The sequence below is a fragment of the Papaver somniferum genome, chromosome 2 (assembly GCF_003573695.1).
Source record: "Papaver somniferum cultivar HN1 chromosome 2, ASM357369v1, whole genome shotgun sequence".
In the NCBI taxonomy this organism is placed as follows: domain Eukaryota; kingdom Viridiplantae; phylum Streptophyta; class Magnoliopsida; order Ranunculales; family Papaveraceae; genus Papaver; species Papaver somniferum.
This window is the reverse complement of record NC_039359.1, coordinates 153,045,113-153,067,239: the sequence shown is the minus strand read 5'-3', so window position 1 is coordinate 153,067,239 and position 22,127 is coordinate 153,045,113. Positions and strand designations below refer to the sequence as shown.

At 36.8% G+C, this 22,127-nt stretch overlaps 1 pseudogene; it reads right to left on the bottom strand.

Moving 5' to 3' along the window:
- Positions 1-10,042: 10,042 nt before the first annotated feature.
- LOC113349485 lies at positions 10,043-11,780 on the bottom strand (annotated as a pseudogene).
- Between the last annotated feature and the right edge of the window lie 10,347 nt (positions 11,781-22,127).

Below are 22,127 nucleotides of genomic sequence, written 5' to 3'. Positions count from 1 at the left end.
TTCTTCCTTCTTCATTTATTTTCCTACATAATAACTACTACTTAACATATCTTAGATTCTGCCACTTCATATATCTTATCCACTACTTGCAGCCTTTTTTTTGTCGTCTTCGCACCAGTACTGCTTTGCTGGATTGTATTCTCATTTCCGTATCTCCTAATTGTAGTACTTCTTCAAGTATTTTTGGTTCCAAAGTTGATCGAGCATTTCCCCTATGATTTTTCCATCTTTATCCATCAATTCATACATTCTTCTTCCAGCGTCCTTCTTTATAGCATATGGTCCATCCCATACACTCTTTTCTTTTCCATTTCCACCTTTCTTATAGTGCGGTATTTTTCGCATTACTAGTTATCCTGACCAGAATTTACCCTGTTTTACGCGCCTGTTATTGTAATGGTTTATGCGGATGTTATCGCCTTAGCGTAGATCTGCTTAGCCGCATCTTTATTTCTCTCTGCCTCTGTGCCTTTCACCATCACTTCTTCAGTATAATTATTATCCATTTATTCTCCCTTGGTCACTACATCAACCATCAGTCTATCTCTAAGTTTCTCCTCCTTTGTTGCATCTTTCCAATTTCTTCTTTTGTTCGCGCGTTCTTCACTCTTCTCAACATCAATTCCGTTACAAACTTTTGCTTTTGCGGTATCTCCTCTTATTACTCCTACTCCTTGGGGTAGTGTAAATTTGATGCACTGATGATATGTAGATGCCACCCCCAGAATATTGTGTATCCATGGTCTGCCTATCAAGGAATTATATGGAGATTCAACGTCGACCACACAGAAAGTTATTTCAGTGGTCATAGTCTTGAGTGGAATCCGCATGGTGACTTCTCCTTTTGGCTTATTAGTTGATCCATTGAACCCGTAGATTTTGTAAGTGGAAGGAATAAGTTCTTCATCTTTGCCACCCATGGTCTTATACGCGTGGTAAAATAGTATATCTACCGAGCTGCCAGAATCGATCAGTATCCTATTTATTGCTCATGCATCTGCTGTCTTCTTCTCCTTTCATTTCTGATTTGGGTATGATTTCCAACTTGGCCACCAATGGGATTTCATGTAATTCTCCTCCTCCTGGTACTTCTTCCACACTGAATGTGATTGGTTGTTTTTGCCAGTCCTTGAGTTTTGACACCTTTCCTTCATCATCTCTAGCATATATGAGGCTTAAAAATACATTATCATGAAAATCCTCAATGATTTTGTATGAATAAATGATTGAATTGCAGTATAAGTTCCTTGCGTTCGCTCTCACTTCTATTAAGTATGTTTTCTTCCCTGCCTCCATTCCTGATGTCCGTCCTTCTGGTGGTGGTGGTAGGTTTTGTGGTTGTGCGGCTAAGAAGTGATTTAATTTTCCTTGATCGATCATTTTTAGTATGATTCTTTGAACATTTCGACAGTTATTAGTGTAGTGACCATGAAAGCGATGATACGCACAAAGTTCTCTACTTCTTCTTCCTGACGGTGGCTCTTGTCCTAGATTTGGTGGTGCAAGTATTTCTTCCATTAAAATTGTTGCCTCCCATATTTTTTCTATTGCGGTATTTAGATGCGGCATTTTTATTTCTTCATATACTCTTTTGTTTCCACATTTCCCTTGGTTATAATACCTTTTTTGTCCTCCATATCCTTCTGCTTGGTTATCAAACCTGGGAATCCTGTTATTACTTGCTTGGCTGTTATATTGTCTTTTTCTATATTCTCTTTCATACATTTCTTGATCTCTACTGCTCATTGCTACTTGCTTTTGCTTATCCTCTTATATTGCCTTTTCTTGGCTTCCCTGAGAGGTACTTCCAACAACATTTGTTGTTCTTGGTAGTAGGCTTGCATTCCCATCTTTGACGTTTGTAACCACAACTGGGTAAGATTCCATATCTCTTTGTTTTTCTTCAAGAGCAATGTACTTTTCTTGGAACTCGCGCAACTCTGTCATAGTAATGGTATATTGTATCCTGAATATCTACGTATACGACAAATCTGTTAGAAAAAGTGCGTTAATAAAATCCAAGATGAAATTTCTCTCATCCACCCTTCCAGCCATCTCACTACACATGGTCCTCCAACGTGTGGTTACGTTACGCAAGCTTTCATTGGTTCTTCTCCTTAAGCTGAATACCTTCTCTATTCCTGGTCGTAACATGTTGTTGCTGATGTATGCTCCTAAGAATATACTTTGTAGATGATTCAATGATCTGATTGTTCCCATCGGTAATCCTTCAAACCATTGTAACGCTTCTCCTGTTAAGATAGCAGGAAAATATTTACATAGGACCGCATCGTTATCTTCTCATTGCAATAAAGATCTGTTGTATGCCTTTATATGTTGCACTACACATGTCCATCAAAAATATTAGTAAAAACAGGTAAAGTGCATTTAGATGGTACTCCTGCCATTTGTATCTGCCTTGCGAATGGGGTTTTTCCTGCTTCTTCTATTGCTTCATTTAATTGTCGCCTTCCTCCACCTCTCTGTGCTGTCATCATCGCTCTTACTTATGCTAATTCTCTTAAGATTGTTTCATTCTTGGTCTGATCTGCATCTTGTTGCATAGGTCTCTTCAACCTTGTTTGTCTTACTCTGTTATCATGCCGACTTTGACGCAACCCCTCTTGTAGTTCTCGTTCTTCCGCCTCTTCTCTTCGTCGCCTGCGTCTATCTCTTTCGTTCCTTTTATTACTTGCATTTCGTCGTGCTTCCCCGTGTCTTTCATCTTCTTCTGCCTGGTCGCGTTGATTTCGCAACATTTCTCTGCCATGTAATATCATCCTTCCCTGTTCTTCATCACTTTCATCTTCCTGATCATAGTATGTGCGGTCATTTTCGCCATGTTGTGCATGTCGATTGCCCCCATGATCTCCTTGTATGCGATGATATTCGCCTTCTTGTATATATCGATCCTCAACCGGTTGGTGTTCCATGTGATTATGACTGCACCCTTCCTGTATATTTTCTCCTACCTGAAAATTTTCAACAATGTTATCTAGTGGTTGCTCTTTTCTAATATCCCATCGGCTAGATCTGCTACGTCTTGACGTGCTCCTTCTTGTCCTTGATCTAGAGCTTGCACGTGTTGTCCTTGATGTGGTTCGTGACCTCCGCTCTAGCAACCTGTTATTCTCTTCTCTTCTCTTAGCTCATCATTCTGACGTGTTAAGTTCGCACGTTCTTCTTCTTTTCTTCTCCTTTCCTCGACCAATCTTTGTCGAAGGTCCTCTATTGTCATATTCTCCTCATTTTCTCTTACTAGTCCTTCTTCCCCAGTTCTTTGCTCATTTTCGTTCGTTGTATCTGTATCTGTAGTATGAACACTTACCTCATCATAATTCCTGCGGTTGTTTTCCTCTTCTACCTGCTGGATCTGAGATTGAACCTGTCTATTCTGATTGTTTCTTTCGCCCATCCTCGACGATTATGCGTGTTCGCCTCTCCTTCTTCCTGCAATTCTCCTGCTCCTTCTAACTGGCGTTACGTTTTCTCCTGCGAATGCTTGTCTCATCATCAGCTATTCTTGTGACAATTTCTTCTCTTGATAAAGGAAAAAGTACTCTTTGAAGAACCGAAAACGTTACTAATGAAAATTACTTTTCTGAGATGAAAACTTTTGGTTACGTTTTTCAGATCTAAACTTCTAAAACACTCAAATATTGATGATAAAGCGATGAAAAAACTAGGAATATTTTTAAGCGTTTTTTGAATGGGATTCACCAACAGGGTATATCATCCAAGCAGTATTCTAGCGCCAAAATGTAGTTGCAGGAAATCCCACAACTACATCCTAAAGATAAACTATGAAGTAATCTAAGAAACCATGATGAAATTCTCAAGATTTATTATTAAAAACTTAGGACAAATACAAAGGAGATATGATGAAACCCTAACTTGGGAAACAAATAACTCTCTCTCTCTCAAAATTCTATCCTCAGCTCACCAAAAAGATCTCTCTCTTTTACAATGGTGGTTGGTCCCTTTTATAGGAGTTTACATAGTGGAGGACAGCTAATAAAGCCCCTACTTTCGGATCTGATGTGCGTCAAAGTCGCCTGGACATTTATATTGCCGCACGGATTCTTCGCTGACGCTTAGATCTTCACACTTTTATCGTGACTTAGTGACATCATCAAATTCGTCATTCTGGATATAAATATGCGTTCGTCTTCGCGTAATAACATATATTAATTCGCGTAACTAATGAGTGTGCGGTATTTTGCACCCACATCCAGTGTCACAATATTCATTCTTCAGTATACAAATTATAAGAATGAAATTGCAGACTATGCTGGAAGAAGGCTAACTTTAAGCTTATTTTCCTTGCATTACAGTTTCAAATATGGATAACTCGGTTGTCTACCAACATTCATTCTTTTTTCCAATAAATTTATATCGTACGACCAACATTTGTTATTTTTTCCAGGTTACTTGGTATATCCAAAATTTTATTTTGATATTGATCGAATTTATATTCCATGCCATCCAAAACAAATTACGAAGAGGCTATACAAAATTCGGTATGGATAGATCTCCAGGTCCGGACGGATTCGCTATGAAGTTTTATATTGTTAAATGGGACATTCAAAAAGAAGATTTAATGAAGCTGTTCAAGGAATTCCACAATCATAATACTCTTGATATCTCTTTAAAGAACGACTTTATTGTTCTCAAACCTAAGAAGGTTGGTGCTGAATAGGTCAACGATTTTCGACCTATTAGCCTCACAGGAGGTGTTCGCGAGATCATCTCCAAGATCTTGGTTGAGTGGTTAAAGGTGTATCTCTTATTTTAACCTCTCTGTCTTAATCTATGTTTATTAAAGGTCGTCAAATCCTTAGAAAATGAATGTGTGGATTATAGGCTCTGTCAAAAAAATAATTATGGGGTTAGTGTGCAAGTTATACTTTGAGAAGGCGTTCGATAATGTGAATTGGAATTGTTTAAATGAAGTTTGATATAAAATGGGCTTCGGGGGTGTTTAGCGTGCTTGGATTCAAAATTGCTTGTATTATTCAGAATTCTCGGTTCTTATGAATGGCTCGGCTCATTGTCTTTTCAGTAGTTCGTCAAGGGTATCCACTATCACCGTTCCTCTTTACCATCATCGGGGAAGTGTTGAGTCATATGTTGAATAAGGCATAAGAAGTTGGTAAAATATCGGGCTTCTCGGTGAAAAACGGAGGAATCCAAGTTAATCAGCTTCAATTTGCTGATGCGACCATTTTTTTTCTCTCTCTTTCTCTTTCAACCAAGAACAACACCACTGTACTACGACCACCAGATCCGCCGCCGTCACCACAACGTCCTCCGTCATCAAAATCAGATTTATTAATATCTCCATGTTCGATTTCAACTGATTTGAAAATGTTATTTATTGTTATTCATCTTTTTATGATAAAGATTGATTTTTCAGATTCAAAGATCGACAAATTCGATTTTTGGTTTTCAATTTCGTAGTTTTATCTCTATTTTGTGTTCGATTTCAACTTATTTGAACTTTTTATGAATTATTTTTCATCGTTCTAGGTTAGAGATTGAATAATTTTGAGATCTGTTTAGTTTGAAGTAGTGGAGGATATCAATTGAAGAGAAGAATCAATGATATCATCAACTGAAGTGAAGAATTGATGATAATCAGTTTACTTTGAAGTATTCGTTCAAACTAAATCCACATATTGTGATGGTACAAAAATCAATCTTGTTTGTTTAGTTTATTAGGTTATAACTATAATTTCTTGTATGTTCTAGATCTTACCCATATTTTTTTGTATGCAGTTAGATTTTTAGGTTGTTGGTGGATCATTTTGATGTTTTTTCGTTGATGTTTTGTTTTATGGTCGAAAAATCTCTGGACGTCTTCAGTTTTTATGGGATCAACTACTGTTGTTGATCCCATTTATGGGATCAACTCCTGTTGTTGACAGTGTTTTTTATGGGATCAACTACTGACTCCTATTGTTGACAACATTTTCTTGGATTAGTATAGTCATGCTTGTAGTTTAATTATATATCATGTTTGTTAAAAAAATTTAGCTTAATTTCTTGTTGGTTTGTGTTTGTGTATTGTTGTTCGACTAATGGTTGTGGTGGTGTTGTTATATTTTGTAGTTGTAAAGTTCTTCAAATGTTGAATTTGTGGTGTAATGGTATCATGACTGACTCAATGTCAGATGATGCGTGTTCGACTCATGCCAAGTTAACTCGTTCCAATATGTCATTTCTTTTCTTTTTTTTGTATCAAAGATGGTTGTTGCAAAAAATTTTGATTTACTGCTCTAGCACGAAAGGGCTTGATGTGTTGAAGTTGATTCACTACAGCTTTTTTTGCATTTTTTTTAGGCTTCATACTAGTTGGAGGTTTCTTTTCTTTTTTTTATGCTTCTTGGTTTGGAATTGTTATATTTGTAATGACATACATTCTGATTTTTTATGAATGTTATTCTTGTGTTTCTTAAGGATATGCCAGTTTGCAGGTTCCAAAGTTATTGGTTTTTACAGAAAACAGACTCATATAATTAAATGGTGTCAACTCCAACTGTTGATCCCAGTTTTTGTGGATCAACTTCCATTATTGATCCCACTTAATGGATCAACTTCAATTGTTGATCCCACTTAAAGGGATCAACTTTTGTTGTTGACACTATAATCTGAAAACATTGCTCCTGGGTTCCGCCTTTTTATATCAACTTTGGTTGTTGACTCATTCACTTTGGTGGTGGCGGCGGTAGCGGCGACTACAGTGGTGGCGACATCAGTGGTGACAGCAGAGCCGGGCCTGAGAGGATGCAGAGGTGCGACGCACATGGCCCATCTCAGGACGAGGCCTTTTTTCACGCACAAAACTTGCTCAGACTTCCCATTTTCTTTCTCACTCAAGAGTTAACAGCGGGTTCTCAAGAACAACATCGGCTTTCATGCTTCGCTTCTCTTTATCCAGCGTCTCTATCATTCTCATGTTCATCGTCAAAACCACCAGCAGCTATTACCTGGTCTATCAATTGCAGTAGTGGATTTCATTCTGGATTTCATTCTTCAAGCAATTTGAGAGGAGTTTCCATCGTTACTTGTATTCAATCTGAATTCTCCGTAAGAATTGGAGTTTTACATGAAGGGTGAAGGCCATGATATGCACGTCACCTGTTCTTAAAAACTCCACATAGAGGAGCCTGTATACTCTCTCCAATTCATCACCTTCTTATGTGAACCCCAACACCTCGTTCACGACCATAACCATCACCATGCATCGCGTCAACCATCCAAAGTTCAAGGCGTCATCAGCAATACAGACCACCACTACACCTTCACCAGTTCAATCAATATTTACCAGTCCAACGAGCTATTACATCATTGCAACATGCTAGCAGGCAGCAAACTCCGCCACGACTGTTTGGCTGTCACCAGGCCATAGAGCCAATGTCACCAGTTCCCACATAATACCATCCAGTACTAGCCGGCACCATTGCTGCTATACAGCAGAGTCTATACATCCACTCCGTCAACAAGAAGTAGCGGGGAGGAAAAAATATGTCATTGTTATTCGAAATTGTCGGGGAGAAGAAAAAAAATTTGAACGTAAAAAAGCCCTGCGATTAAGTTCGCACATGGTCCTAATACGCACAGGATCGGCTCTGGGTGACAGCATCATCAATGATGGTGGTGGTGGAATATCAGTGGCGATGGTAGAATATTAGTGGTGGTTTTAGTTAGTAAGTGGTGGTGGTGGTGGTGGCGGCGGTGCTGGTGGTGGTGGAATGGTGGTGGTAGTGGTGGCTGTGAAGTAATAGATATTTTTTTTAAGGGATAAGGTTTTTAAATGAAAACTAATATTATAAGTGAGGTATTAAGGTAACCTAGCTATTTTTTAATGGATAAGGTTTTTAAATGATAAGGATATATTTATTGTTGTATAAGGGTATAATTATTGGGTGTCAAAATTAGAGGTATTTAATTAATATACCCATATGATATTTGCTTCTATGTTTTGAGTTAACGTCGGGTTGAAGAATAATTTTTCTAAAAGTTGTTTATTCGGTGTTTCTCATGATGAAGATATTGATGGTTTTGCAAGTTCGTTAGGCTATAAAAGATCTAATTTCCCAAGTATTTATCTTGGTCTTTTTTTGGGTGATAAAGTTAATTAGTCGATGATGTCGATCTCATAAGTGGGGAAGATTTTGGAGCCTTGTGCTTCTAGGATTTCTTCTTGGAAAGGGCAGTCGATATCAGGAGGACGTAAAGTGACACTTATAAAAAGTGTTTTGGCTAGTTTGCTTATATATTACCTATCATTGTGTTTGCTCCATGTTCCATAACCGATAAACTAGATAGATTAGTAAGAAATTTTGTATGGGATGACGACCTAAATAACAAAAAATAAGAAATAGAAAAATAATAATAATAATAATTCCATAATATTGGGTGGTTCATAGTTGTAAAGTCTAAAGAAGGTGGGGCTTATCGGATCTGAAAGTCTATACTTATGAATTCGGCTCTTCTTAAAAAATGGTGGTGGAGATTCGGTACGAAAAATGATGCTCTTCAGAGGAAAATAATCGTGGAAAAATTTGGTGAAATCTCCACGGGTTGGGAAACTAGTCAGCCTAAATGGTTGTAGATTGTGGCACAACATTTATAATGAGCTTGAAGATTTTAATAAACATGTAATATTCAAGATTTGTGAGGGTAAGATAACCAGATTTTGGGAAGACTTTTAGATTAGTGATCATATGTTATGTAATAGGTTTTTGTTACCCTATGAAGCTTCAAGAACTAAAAGGGTTTATAGTGGCTCAGTTGTATGAAATCTCAAGCGACGGTCTCAAATGGAAGTTTATGTCCCGTGATAGATACTCTCTAAAAATATTAAGGGAGGTCGCTTCCATAAATGCGTCGCTAGAATTGGTAAATATCCAAGAAGGATTTCTGGATTCTAAATTGTAGATGGTTAAGGATAATAATAAGTTGGAGTAATATTCAGTAAAGATTGGAGTTACTTCTCTTGGTGAATCGAGTGTTGAAAATTTTCCAAGCGAGAATATTTAGAGTCGTTTATATCCCTATAAAGTCAATTTCTTTTTATGGCTTCTCTCCATTGAAAGATTGATCATGACCGCCGAAAAACTTCTTAGAAAGGTATGAAATTGGATAGGTTATGTTGGTTCTGTGAAGAAGAAAATGAAACAAGTTCCCACTTGTTATATATAATGTTGGAGAACTAAAAGAATTTGGACGTATTTTGTTGAAGGATGCAGTTTCCGTTGGAGCTACAATTTCCATATCGCCAAAACTGTTCAAACTTGGAGTCATAATTGGAGTGATAAGCGTCTTAATCTAATACAAAATAATCTTTCGGTCGCAATATATAATGGTGTATTTGGAAAGAAATGCAAGGATCTTCAACAACAAAAAGAAAAATCTAGAAAATATAATTAAGATATACCAAGATTCAAGCTTTCTTTTGGGCAATATCAAGTACTGAAATGCTAGATTTAAAACGGCTAATATAGTAGTATGTCTATGGGTTTCGTATTTCTATTATTATCCCCTTTGAGACGTAGAGAAAAATAGTTGTGTAGGTTAAGGACTAAGGAGTTAAAACCATACGCTTGTTTTGTTGACCGTAAATCATTCTCCGTTTTTACTTTCTCATTCCTTTCTCGGAAACCTTCTATTTCTACTCAACCATTGTTGTTATGGCTTGCTAGTAAGAAGGTACTTGCTTTGTTGATAAAATTCTGAACAATTTGCAGAAAAATTGATTGAGGGGATAAAAAACACACCATACAACATTAAAATGCCACAACCTAGAAGCTTAATACAATACATCAAAGCAACATGACCAACATCAACTGCATACAAAATATAGGCAGTTCAAACAAGATCTCTAAACAAACCCATTATTGACTTGATTAAACGGAAAATGGGTCATTTGTCCAAATATTTTTAAATCACGGTTCAAATGGACGAGTAAAAAATAGTTTGGGTGAAATGGCCAAAAAAAATAGTAAGGATGAAACTGGTATAGCTTAAATTTAAAAAATAGCAAGGATGAAACTGGATACATTTTGTGTAAATTAAAAATAAGAAAAAATATTTGAAAACGGGCACGATGAAACTAGTTACATCCTGCTTATTTTTACATTTTTGTCCATTTAAACAGTATCAAAATCTAACTGTCCATTTCACCCAGGAATTGTTGATTTTGGTCTTTTTAACCAATTTTGTGTTGATTAAAAACCATTATAACTGATCCCCAGTCGATGTACGATGATTACACACGAGGAACTATACGTGCTTGGAGTGGCGTCTTCATCAACAAAACAAAACCAAGTTGATCGCTCATATCAGGAAGTACTCCATCAGAAACACAAGACCATTCAAAAGCATTAACAAGATTAGCAAGAGAGAAACTGAATTGAAGTTTACCCAATTCCATTCCCGCGCAAATCCTCATGCCTGCACTAAATGGTAGTAGTGACTGTTCCATTGCTTTTCCATTAACAACATCCTGAGTTTGTAAAAATCTTTCTGGCATAAATTTGAATGGTTCTTTCCAGACTTTCTCATTATGGTGTAAAGCATATATGTTAACCATAACCCTGGTGCCTTGATCAATTTTGCTCCCCATTAGCGATGTGTCTCTACAAGCTTTATGTGGTATAGCTAATGGTGCAATTGGTTTCATTCTCATTGTTTCTTTAAGAACGGCTTGTAAGTATTGCAACTTGTTTAAATCTTCAACTTTCACGATTTCACGATCGTTCTTGGCCGTAAAATTCTTTAGTTCTTGATAAAGTTTATCTTGCACAACTGGTTCGCGTATTAAAAATGCGAGAGCCCATGCAGTAGTCAAAGAAGTACTATCAACACCCAAAAGATAAGCTTCAAATATAGCGAATATGATCACTTCTTCGTCATATTTCTGTGAATTGAGAAAATGCAAATAAGTATTAGTAGGAGGATTCAATGATAAAAATGGACGCACCAACTTTTTCACTCGTTGATTTGCTTCTTCGACGTCTCTAACAGCTTTTTTATGACTTGGTAAGTATTTCGCTTAGTAAAATGCCTCGGCAAGCTGAGCATAACCACTAACACGGATCAACTCTTCAATAGCATGATGCATATCATCAACATATTTATCATCATTGAAATCCTGGCCGAATATCAATCGACTAATTAGTCTTAACGTCGCCTTCTTAAGATGGTCTATTGGTTTGACAATTCCATTATTGCTCGCGGCTTCTTTTTTCAAACTTTGAATCATTTTGGTAATGTCTTTTTCTTGAAATTGACACTTTGTGCGGCTAAGTTATGAGGAGACAGCGCCACATTTTGAAGACCTTTGCGAAGATTAGACCAGCCAGGACCAGAATCAGAAGTAGAGATAGTTTTCCAATCAGCAGAAATAATCTTAGTGATTTCGGGCATATCACGAGCTGAATAATCCGACGATTTGTTAACAAGTACTTCCCATGCTCGATCAATATCCGAAACGACAATAACCGGTCTCCAACTACCGATCCATATCGTCATAACGTTGCCATGAATTTTGGCAAGGTTATGTAAGACAACTTGAAGAGCCGTGCCTCCAAGAACATGCATGTTACCTATAATTGGCAACGTTTTTGGCCCTGTTGGCCATACCATTGTCGACGATTTTTTTCTTTTGAATACCATTAGCATGGTAATGATTGTTATTACTACAAGAGTGGAAGTAGTCAGAATCCATGAATTGCGGAAGATGGTTTTCTCCATTTTTGATATTGGTTACAAAATGTTTTTTCGCAGTGAAGAATATAGAGAAGCATCAGTTCTATTTATAGTGTCGTGATATAGTAAGAATAATAATAAAATAATCTTCTTTTTGTTTCTTTTTGGCAAATTTCTTTTTTTTATTTTGTATGAGATTTTGTTGACCCAATTAGCTTGTGACTGACAACATTTTAAGACTGTTAGTTTGAAGTTTGAACTTATAGAACTCCTAATGACCACTAATTTATATTCTTGTTGTCTGGACTGTGGTGTCAAGAAAATATGATGGCAGTGCTCAAGTGATTGGCATAATCTTGCCCTCAACAAAAAGCTGCTTCACTTATTTTGTGACTGAATTCTCAGTTTTCAACGACATGACAGATTGCGGATTCGCAGAGTAAAAGGAATAAAGGACGCATGAAAAATATTTTTCATTTTTATTTGCCATTTTTAATTTTATTTATTTATTTTATTTTTTGATTGATAGGGCAATATTTGAGTGATAAAATTTAAAGAAAGCAAGAGAAATTATAACCGTCTATTAAATTTTAAGTGAATCAATACGTAGACAAGTTAAAAGTTTCATGAATGCATTTTATTTTATTTTTGATCGGCATTTTCATGAATGCATTTGCTAGCAATTTTAGTATCATGTAGTGTAAAATACCATCTCCGTCTCAGCCTTCGGGGAAAAGTGATTTTATCATTTCTACAATTTAGGCTAAACTGTCCAAAACAGAGAGAATAACGTGTTCGACGACAAGAAGCATAAGCATGTGCAAATCTATTAATTTTATTCACGAATACGGGTCTAAAAGCATTCTAGGACACACAGTAAAGTCATTTTTTTTTCCGAAAAATGGATCATTTGTCCAAGTATTTTTAAAACGTGGTTCTAATGGACGAGTAAAAATTAGTATAGGTGAAATGGACACCAAAAAAAATAGCAAGAATGAAACCGGATTCATCCTGTCTTAAACTTAAAAAAGAGCGAGGATGAAACTGGATGAATCCTGATGTAAATTAAAAATAAAAAAAAATATTTAAAAATGGGTATGATAAAACTGTTTACATCATGACTATTTTTACATTCTCGTCCATTTGAACAGTATCAATATTTTACATGTCCTTTTCACCCAGGAATCATAATTATTGGGTTAATTGACCAATTTGTGTTCTTTTTCTATAATATTTCGTTTTCTTCCAACTTGACTTGAAGAAAGAAAAGCGGGCACACTCGAAGACTTAAACTTCAAACGTCAGTTGACTCGGTTTTCTTTGATCCCAGCCAGCATAATGCTCGTGCAGCGGTTTGTAAAATGTGAGAGGGGAGCTCGTGGGATTGGCTGGTAAAAGCTCGTGGGATGATAATTCATCTTAGCGGGGTCTTCCTTTATGACTATATATGCATGGTCAAGTTTTCAGCTACTTAGTTTGACCGGAGAGTGTAATGCACAGTATTTTAATCACTCACTCTCAATGGTTTGAAAAAACAAGATAACTAATATTGAAAAATGACATGGTACATAAAACAAATTTAGTGTCAAACATATTATCTACTTGAAGAATGCAAGTGTGGTGCCACCCACTCCAAGTTAATTTGAAGTAGTTACTGCGTCCAAATCTTTTGTGATGCTTGGGTGAAAAATGCACTTACGGGTTAGCCTTTTGTTGTGATGCATCCTGGTTATACATACATCTCTTGCGAGATTTCATTTTCATGACCCATTTGATAATGGAGTGGGATCCGTTGACACGGTTATATTGACATAATCTTCACATTTTAGCGTCATTTTTTCTGCTGAGTCCAACCGGCAATGAATTTGAAGTTAATTTTTTGGTGACATGTTCCTCATATAAAACTCTACATTCCTACCAAAAATGAGAGTATTCCGAAATACAAAATTTCATCATCCACAAATTTTAATTTCAACCGTTAATCTTTAACGGTTAATATTCAAAATCGTAGATGGCGGTCTTATACATCTCGGAATGCTCTCATATTTGGTTGGAATGTAGAGAGTTATAAGAAGAATATGTCACTAAAAAATTAGCTTCAAATTCCTTGCCGTTTGGATTCAGTGAAAAAAACTATAACCATATCAACAGATTTTGTCAATATAACCATGTCAACGGGTCTTACCCTTTGATAATTGGTAATTGAAAGTTCTGTCATTGTCGGTGGAAGCACCAATCAGACTCTCTGACCCTATTTAATCCATTTGAGAAATTATATCAAGGTACAGACAAAAAGTGGGTGCGAATTGTGAAATGTTATCCACACTTACTACTTTCTATTTCTATGTCTGTACTATTTAAGTTTTTTGCTCCGAAGTATTCCATTAGGCTGGCTCTCATGGGGAGGTAAGATTCAACTTCCTCCCCTCAAAGTGTCCTTTTTGTGTCGCTATTTCCTTTGAATTCAACAGGCGTTCTTCAGTTCCGTAGAACGTGAGATGGAATCAACATCAGGACGTCATCAGGGTTGGTGTCTCAAAAAAGCACCAGACGCCAAAAGGACTAGCTTCTGGAGCGAATATTTTTTGAATTATTCTTGCAGACGCCCATCCTTATGGCGTCTGCAGGAGACGCCCAAACAAATGGTGTCCTACGTTTATATTTGTTTGACCTTTTTAACACTACACCCCGTTTATACTCTTACGTTCTATTTCGCGCTCTCCTTGTAAATTTTGGCGCCATGGTCGAGGGTTAAAGGTACACCATCGGGAATTAATAAGACCGAGTTGTAGAGGGACATGTACATGTTTTTATTAATTTCAATAAGCGACATTGAGGTTACATGGATTGATTACATAATTCTAAATGTAGCTCACTTTCGTAGGAAATGCGGCAAGCCTTTAAACCGTTTTGTGGCCATAACAGACAATTGTTGTCTCGTGAGGGTTTACATAGAGGTATACCCACAAAACCAGTAATGTCGTTGCTGCAGTTTTTTTAATCTTCGTCTCCATCTTGAGGAGGATTAGGTGGTCGTTGTATCGTGTTAAGTTCCTGGAAGTTTGCCTTCATGATTAAGTAGCATTGATAAAACCTGAATTCTCTTCGTCTATCCCGAGCGTATTTCATGTTTGCATATCGCCCCTACAAAAGAACATCGTAAGTAGGTTAGTGTTTTTAATGATGAATATGATCAACAGGATGGAGTTAAAAAAATAAACCACTTACAAGTCTCTAAATTTTCCATAGAGTAGATCGGTTATGTGCAATATAAATTTCTTTCTGGTAACGTACGTGAAACCTCACTCCCTTTCTTATTACTCCGAGTCTACCCTTTATAGTTGTCGCTGTTCTCTGATGAATATTTATGAATTGTTGTGTATAATTTTTGAATATCTGGTTCCAAACCATATTAGCCAGAACCAAATGATGGTCAACCTCGGGGAGGGTAACAACACTAGCCCATGCATTTGTGATAGCAACATCCTCTTCCACGGTATACAAAGGCATTATATGTATGTTGAACTTGCTGGATAGAATAGATGAGATGAATGGATATTCCTGGGGAAGATGTAAGTAAGTGGATGGATCGAAAAATCTACTATCTTGTAGGATCAGAATCTCGCAGCAATAATGCCTCAGCGAAATTATCAACAACACAACACAACAGCGTCGTAGAACAATTCCAGAAATGACATAATAAATGATGTCAACTAAAATCATGAGAAAAATGTGATGATTCTGAGAAAATAAGAGAGTTTGCGAGATTAACATTCGTAAGGTTGCGAGAATGTCGCAAGCCATATCCGAAAATAAAGGACAGATTAGCTGTCATCCACTATGTATTTCCCTATAAATAGTCGTTCAGTTGTAAAGGAAAGGGGAGAGATCTTTTTTGATTGAGAAGCAAGTAAATAGGAGAGACAAAATCTAGAGCAGTGGTTATTCTTGATTCCTTTATCTTTTCTTGTAAGATTGTTCAAAGATTCATCAATAAAATTAAGATTGTTCATCTAAAATGAGTTGAATGTTAATGAAATCTTGTGAGAGGTGTAGTGTAGGATTTCCTGCAACTACATAATGGCGCTAGAAACAGGGAATTTGAAGATTGAAGATTATTCTATAAAAAAATTGAAGATTAATATTGAGATTTGTGAAGATTTGGAGTGATTGATTAAAAATTTTACATAATCTCTTGCAATTCATTAATATTGAAGAGATGGCTAGAAGAAGAAGAAATACATCAGAACAACCAACTACTGTTAGAAGAAGCAATAAAATTGCTGGAAGGGAAAGAAGTGAAATGGGAGAATCAACTAGAATGAGAAATAATGGATAAAATCGAATTCAACCACCAGTTCAACAAACACTAACACAAAGAAGGAATACATATTATGATAGGGTGAGTATACACACTTGGCAATCAAATTCAGCAGAAGAAGTAGAAGAAGAGCAACAAACCAGAAACCATAGACAGGTAGAGAGAAATCAAGAAACAGATGAAGGAATAATTCATGGAGATGAGGAAATTGGAGTGTTGGAAACATTGAGACAAAGAATACACGAAGAAAGAAGAGCTGAGCCAGAAGAACGTGCGAATTTAACAAGGCAAAATCACGAATTGAGGATGGAAAATATGAGACTACAGAGTAGAAGATCGAGAAGTATTACAAAATCATATTCGAGATCGACTAGAAGAGAAATGAGGCGAAACTCACCCACAATTAATTCTGGAAACAATATTCAAGAAGAAATATCAAATCCTAATGAAGAATATCGCGAAAATGGAGAAAGAACTGATGATCGTTAGTTCCACAAAATGAAACTTTTGATGATAGGCAAAATGGTAGAAATCAAGAAAATGGATAACGTCAGGGACGAAATGATCAAGATGGCGAAGGAAATCAAGAGGAAGGAAGGAGAATTTTACATGAAAGAGAAACTCAAAGAAATCAACAAACGATTGAAGAAGAAATTGAAAAACATTATGCTGAACAAGCACGTTTAATTTGCAAACGTGAAAGATTGAGAGCAGAAATGGAAGAAAAAGAGCTTCAAGAAACAATTCGCCAGAACAATCACGACAACCGAGAAAGAAGACGAACACAAAATCGGAATAACGGTAATATCAATGAAGAGTATGATAGAATACAGAGGATGGCTGAAAGACAGCAAATTGAATTAATAAGAAATGAACAAAATCATGAAGGGGAAAACGAGAGACATCATTATATGCGAATTCAAGATAGAGATGAAGAAGAGACTCGCAGAAGAAGACGAGATGAGGATAATGAAGAATAAATGCAAAATTTCGCGAGAGAAGAAAGACATGAACGCAGAAGAAGAGAGGCGAAATTAAAAAGACCAATGGATTAAAATTCAGGTGTAAATAAACAAATCTTTAAAGAGTTAGAAGAAATGAGAGGAATGCTAAATAATATAGGAGAATTAGGCAGAAGACAATTGGATGAAATTATAGAAGAATTTGCGAAAACTCCATTTACAAGGGAAGTATAACTAGGAGGAATACCTCCGAAATGAAATTTTCCCGCATTAACCAACATTTTTGATGGAACAACTTGTGCAATTCAACACATTAAAGCTTATGTGAGGTGTATGCTGGAATGGGAAAATCATGATGCCGTATTATGCAAGTATTTCGCATCCAGCTTAACATGGGAAGCGTTAAAATGGTTCGAAGGTCTACCAAAGAATACAATAACATCCTTCAATCATTTGCAGACTACATTCCTGGGGGCATATATAAGTAATAATTCTTCGCGACCAGGTACTGAAGACGTGTTTGGATTAAAACAAAAGATTTGCGAAAGCTTGAAGCACCTAACTAAAAGATGGAGGACTATGTGTAGCGAAATGGTTGGCCGTGTAGATGAGAGATATCTTATCTTATCATTCATCAATGCTATGTTTGCAACCAACCTATTGTATATCCAAATTTTCAGAGTCAAGAATACGATGACAATGACTTTATTGCGAGAACTTCAAGAAGAATATATTGCTCTAGAGGAAAGGCAAAATGAAATGGAATCATACCCAGTTGCGAACACCAGTTCACAAACAGCGAATGCAAGCTTATTACCCAAGCTAATAAACACAGTGGCGAATACTTCGCAAGTACAACAAGAAAGGTGACGGTAACAATCAACAGAAACTGGTGGCTATGGGAAGCCGAGATCAAGAGGAGTATGAAGAGAAAGAAATTTCTACAATCGTGGTGGAAATAACAAGATTCAAAGACTCGATCAGCCACAAGAAACTTATGGAGGTCAAAGACAAAACTATAATAGAGGACAAGGAGGTCACAAGGTAGTATGGGAAGAAATCAAGATGCCACCTCTAAATGCAAGTGTGGAGAAAATATGGGAAGCTATAATTTTGATGGAGAATATACCAACACCATGGAACATGGGAACGGAACCACCTCCAAACCACAGAAGTCATGAGTTTTGTTCTTATCATCATTTTCATGGACATACTACAAATGATTGCAGAAATGTAAAAAGAATTATTCTGAGAATGATAGATCAAGGAAAACTAAACCACTTTTTGGTAGGGCACCCACAATCTCAACCATTGCCACCACCACCAGAACATCACAAAGTAAACACGATGAAAAAGAAGGAAACATTCTTCATAGAAGTTGGTGCAAAAGCAAAGAATCTATTCTGTCACTCTATCGTACATTCATACAAGACAATTGAAGATTTTCATGACAATGTTTTGAGTAGAGTGTTCGCAAGAGATAATGATGGAAGAGAAATTATGAATATTGCGAAAATCTCGCCACTAGAGGAATGGCAGAAACAATTATTTCTTTTACCGCAGAAGAAATCCCCGAAGGTGAAGAGGTACATGATAATCCATTGGTAGTAAAATTAGAAATTAATCCAAAACCGAAAGAAGATGAGGATGATGAAGCTGAAGATTCATGGGCAATTAATAGGATTCTAATCGATACTGGAAGCTCTGTGAACATCTTATTTTATCATACTTATAAAACTATGGGAGGAAGAGATGATGATCTTATACCATCAACATATAAGATATATGGTTTTAATGGTACTGCCAACAAGCCTAAAGGGGAGGTTACTATGCGAATTCCATTGAAGGGAATATCTTCTGAAATCCTATTCTGTGTCGTTGATGTAGAATCACCCTACAATGCATTAATTGGTCGACCTTGGCTACATGGGATTCTAGGTGTAGCTTCAACTTTCCACCAGTGCATCAAATTCCCTCACCCCAGCGGTGTAGGAATCATAAAGGGAGATTGGGTTGAAGGAAAGAGGTGTTACGAAACTGAGATAGAATCTTGCGAAGGAAGAGCAAACAAGAAGGAAAATTGGCGACACAAAATCAAAGAGACACAAAGAAGTGAGAGGTTGATGGTGGATGCAATCGAAAGAAAAGAAGAAGAGATGTTGCGAAACTAATGCTAGCTCAGAATAAAAAATGGTAACATACCACTACCAAGGAAGCAGTAGCAGAAAATAACAAAGAAGCAGAGGATAGCAAAGGTAATGTATGAATGATTGATTTGTTGCGACACTCTCGCAATAAATAAAATTCTCAAAATACATTTTATTGAATGACAAAATTGAGATTGCGAAATGCAAATACATATGATGATGTGCAGAATCTCGCAGAGATAATGAATTCTACAAAGACAATCAGAGAACAATGACAAAAGAGAAAGGGGCGAACCTTTATGGCGTACACCCTAGTTCGCGAATACAATTTCGCAAGAGGCAAATGTAAGACCTAAAGTACGTCATATAAGGGGGTACCTGTTGCATGGCTCAGGGAAAGGCTACACCGCCACCGGAACCTGAGTCATGGAGATAGGCACCTTGGATTCTCAGCTTAAGCATATGACTTAGGTTGGGCGACTAAGGTAATAAGGACTCTCCCAAGGAGTGCAGAATCTGATCAAGGCGCCGAGGTACACGGTTGAGTCAAGAGTGCCAGGGGTTTGAAGCGTACCTTGCCATTCTTGACAAGTCTTGGCTTATACTGCACTCGGCCCGAAGAAAACCCCACTTAGGGTGCAGTCTCGTAACCATAACCCTATAGGTAAAAGGGATAAGAGGCTGCGAAAACAACTGGTTGTTGTTAAGACTGGATGGGAGGAGCTAACCTTGTATGGTAGAAGTACGCCTCCTTGAAGGGGCAACCAGGGGGAAGATAAGGGCGGCACCCTCCATTAGGGAGCTGATAAGTGTCTTAAGACGCAAATGTCATGAGGCTTTTTACTCGCAAGGGTATTAAGGCTTGTCATATTTGTGCAACAATCCTGAAGAGGCAATAATACAAAAGAAAAAGATAAGACGAGATCAATGGGTTTTCGCATGAAAGTGCGAAGACGTCCTGCGATTTCGTCGCAAGACGGCAATGTCATGGGGCTTTATTTTCGCAAGAATATTTAGGCCTATCATATTGTCGCAACATTCCTGAAGAGGCCATAATACAAAAGAAAAAGTTAAGGCAAGATCAATGGGTTTTTGCATGAAAGTGCAAGAACGTCCTGCGATTTTGTCGCAATGACAAGAGGTGGCATAATAAGACCTTTAATTAGGAAGGCAAAATAAGACCACACAGGAATGAGATTTTGAAAATCAAAATTCACTTCGCATAAGATTGCGAAATTATAATAAACAACTGCGAAGTTGAGGCACAAAAAAAAAAATCTGCAAAATCTCTCATTTGGATACAAATAACAGAGGCAAGTATGGGAATGAATGAAATTAGAAAATGTTATTTGTCTCCACATGATAGATTTACGCAAAAATTAAAAATTAATGATTATATTGATTAACCATATTGCAAGGAAGAATTGTTTTAATGAATGCAGGTCAAAATGAAAGAAACTCATATATTAAGGAATATGGAAACCAAAAGAATTCGCAAATATACAGAAAGGAATAATAAATGTACAAGTATTACAGAAGATTAAAGAAAGAAACAAAGACTACTTCTTAGTTGATCCTTCATCATCTTCATCAGACTTGTTCCCTTCTTCGTCTGCATCAGAACTTTCATCTCCATCAGAACCTTCATCACCATCAGATTCTTCATCATCAGCTTCGCTATCAGAAATAATCAGACTGGGAATGTTCTTTGGGATCTCCTCCAAGAGACAAGGATAATCAGAATGAGGAATACTATGGTCATCACAAACCATTTGAATAGTTTGATTGCGAAAATGCATAGCATCATTCTTAAAGTTCGCAACAGTGATCTTGATTTGATTCTTTAATCTAGAATACTTGTCGTTGCGAGAAGAAAGATTCTTTGCGAGTTCCTCTTTTTCAGCTTCAAGTTCCTCAATCTTTTGCGATATCTACTTTCAGAATCTGCGAGCAAAAACAATCAATTAATAACTTGATGAAAATTCATAAGAAACAAAAGATTAGTGGAGAACAGTTAATAACCTTCTCTGTCAGAAATATCATATCTCTAATCAAGGCTATGCTCAACTTGGAGACTAACATTTACACCTAAATCTTTTCTGGCATCGTCTAAGATTTTCGCAGCCCAAAATTCATCCTCATTACTTATAAGAAGACGAGAACGAATTTGGTTTTCTCTTTCGCAGAGCTCGGTATTCTTGCGGTTAGCTTCATCTCGTTCAAGTTGAACTTCAAGAAGGGTCTCTTGGAATTTCGCCAAAGCCTTAGCACCTTGATCATGCGATCCTTATCATCTATGAGACCGCTAATTTTGGTTAACTCATTGATTTTCTCTTTAGAATTAAGAAAGACGCTTAAATCGGTTGGCTAAGCCTAAACTAGATCTATGGTCAATTTCTAAGAGGCGAAATTTGGATCTTAGTTCATTCAGAGAAAGAGATGAAATTTTCATTTGAGAAACTATTTAAAGATTTATTAAGACGCTCAAGAAGGGTATCATTATCCAAGGCATTAGGAAATGAACGAAGAATGGTAGCTTCATCAGAAAGACCATAAATGTCTGCAAAAAATCAATTAAATAAGATAAAACAACAGGATGAATGAATGAAGGGAAAGGAGAAAAGTAACATACCATAGAGTGATTATTAGCTTGCTGAAGACTAGAGATTTTGTTCTTATACGAAGAAGAATCAATTTCTAGTTGTCTGTTTTTCTCGCGAAGACATTTGACTTCAGCTTCCAGTTCCTCATTCTTTGTGCGAAATTGAAGATTCTTCTTTTCAAGATTTCGCGTCTCCTCTAGATCTGAGGCAACAGCGAAAGAAGCTTTTCCAGCCTGCGAGAAAATATAAAAAGTATTAAAATAGAAAGGATTTTGAGTTACAATAATGAAGAAGTAAAAGGATGAAAGCATACCAGACTATTAAGAGAATGCAGGAAATTGGGAGTCACTGATCTAGAAACTCCGCGAAGAGAATTATC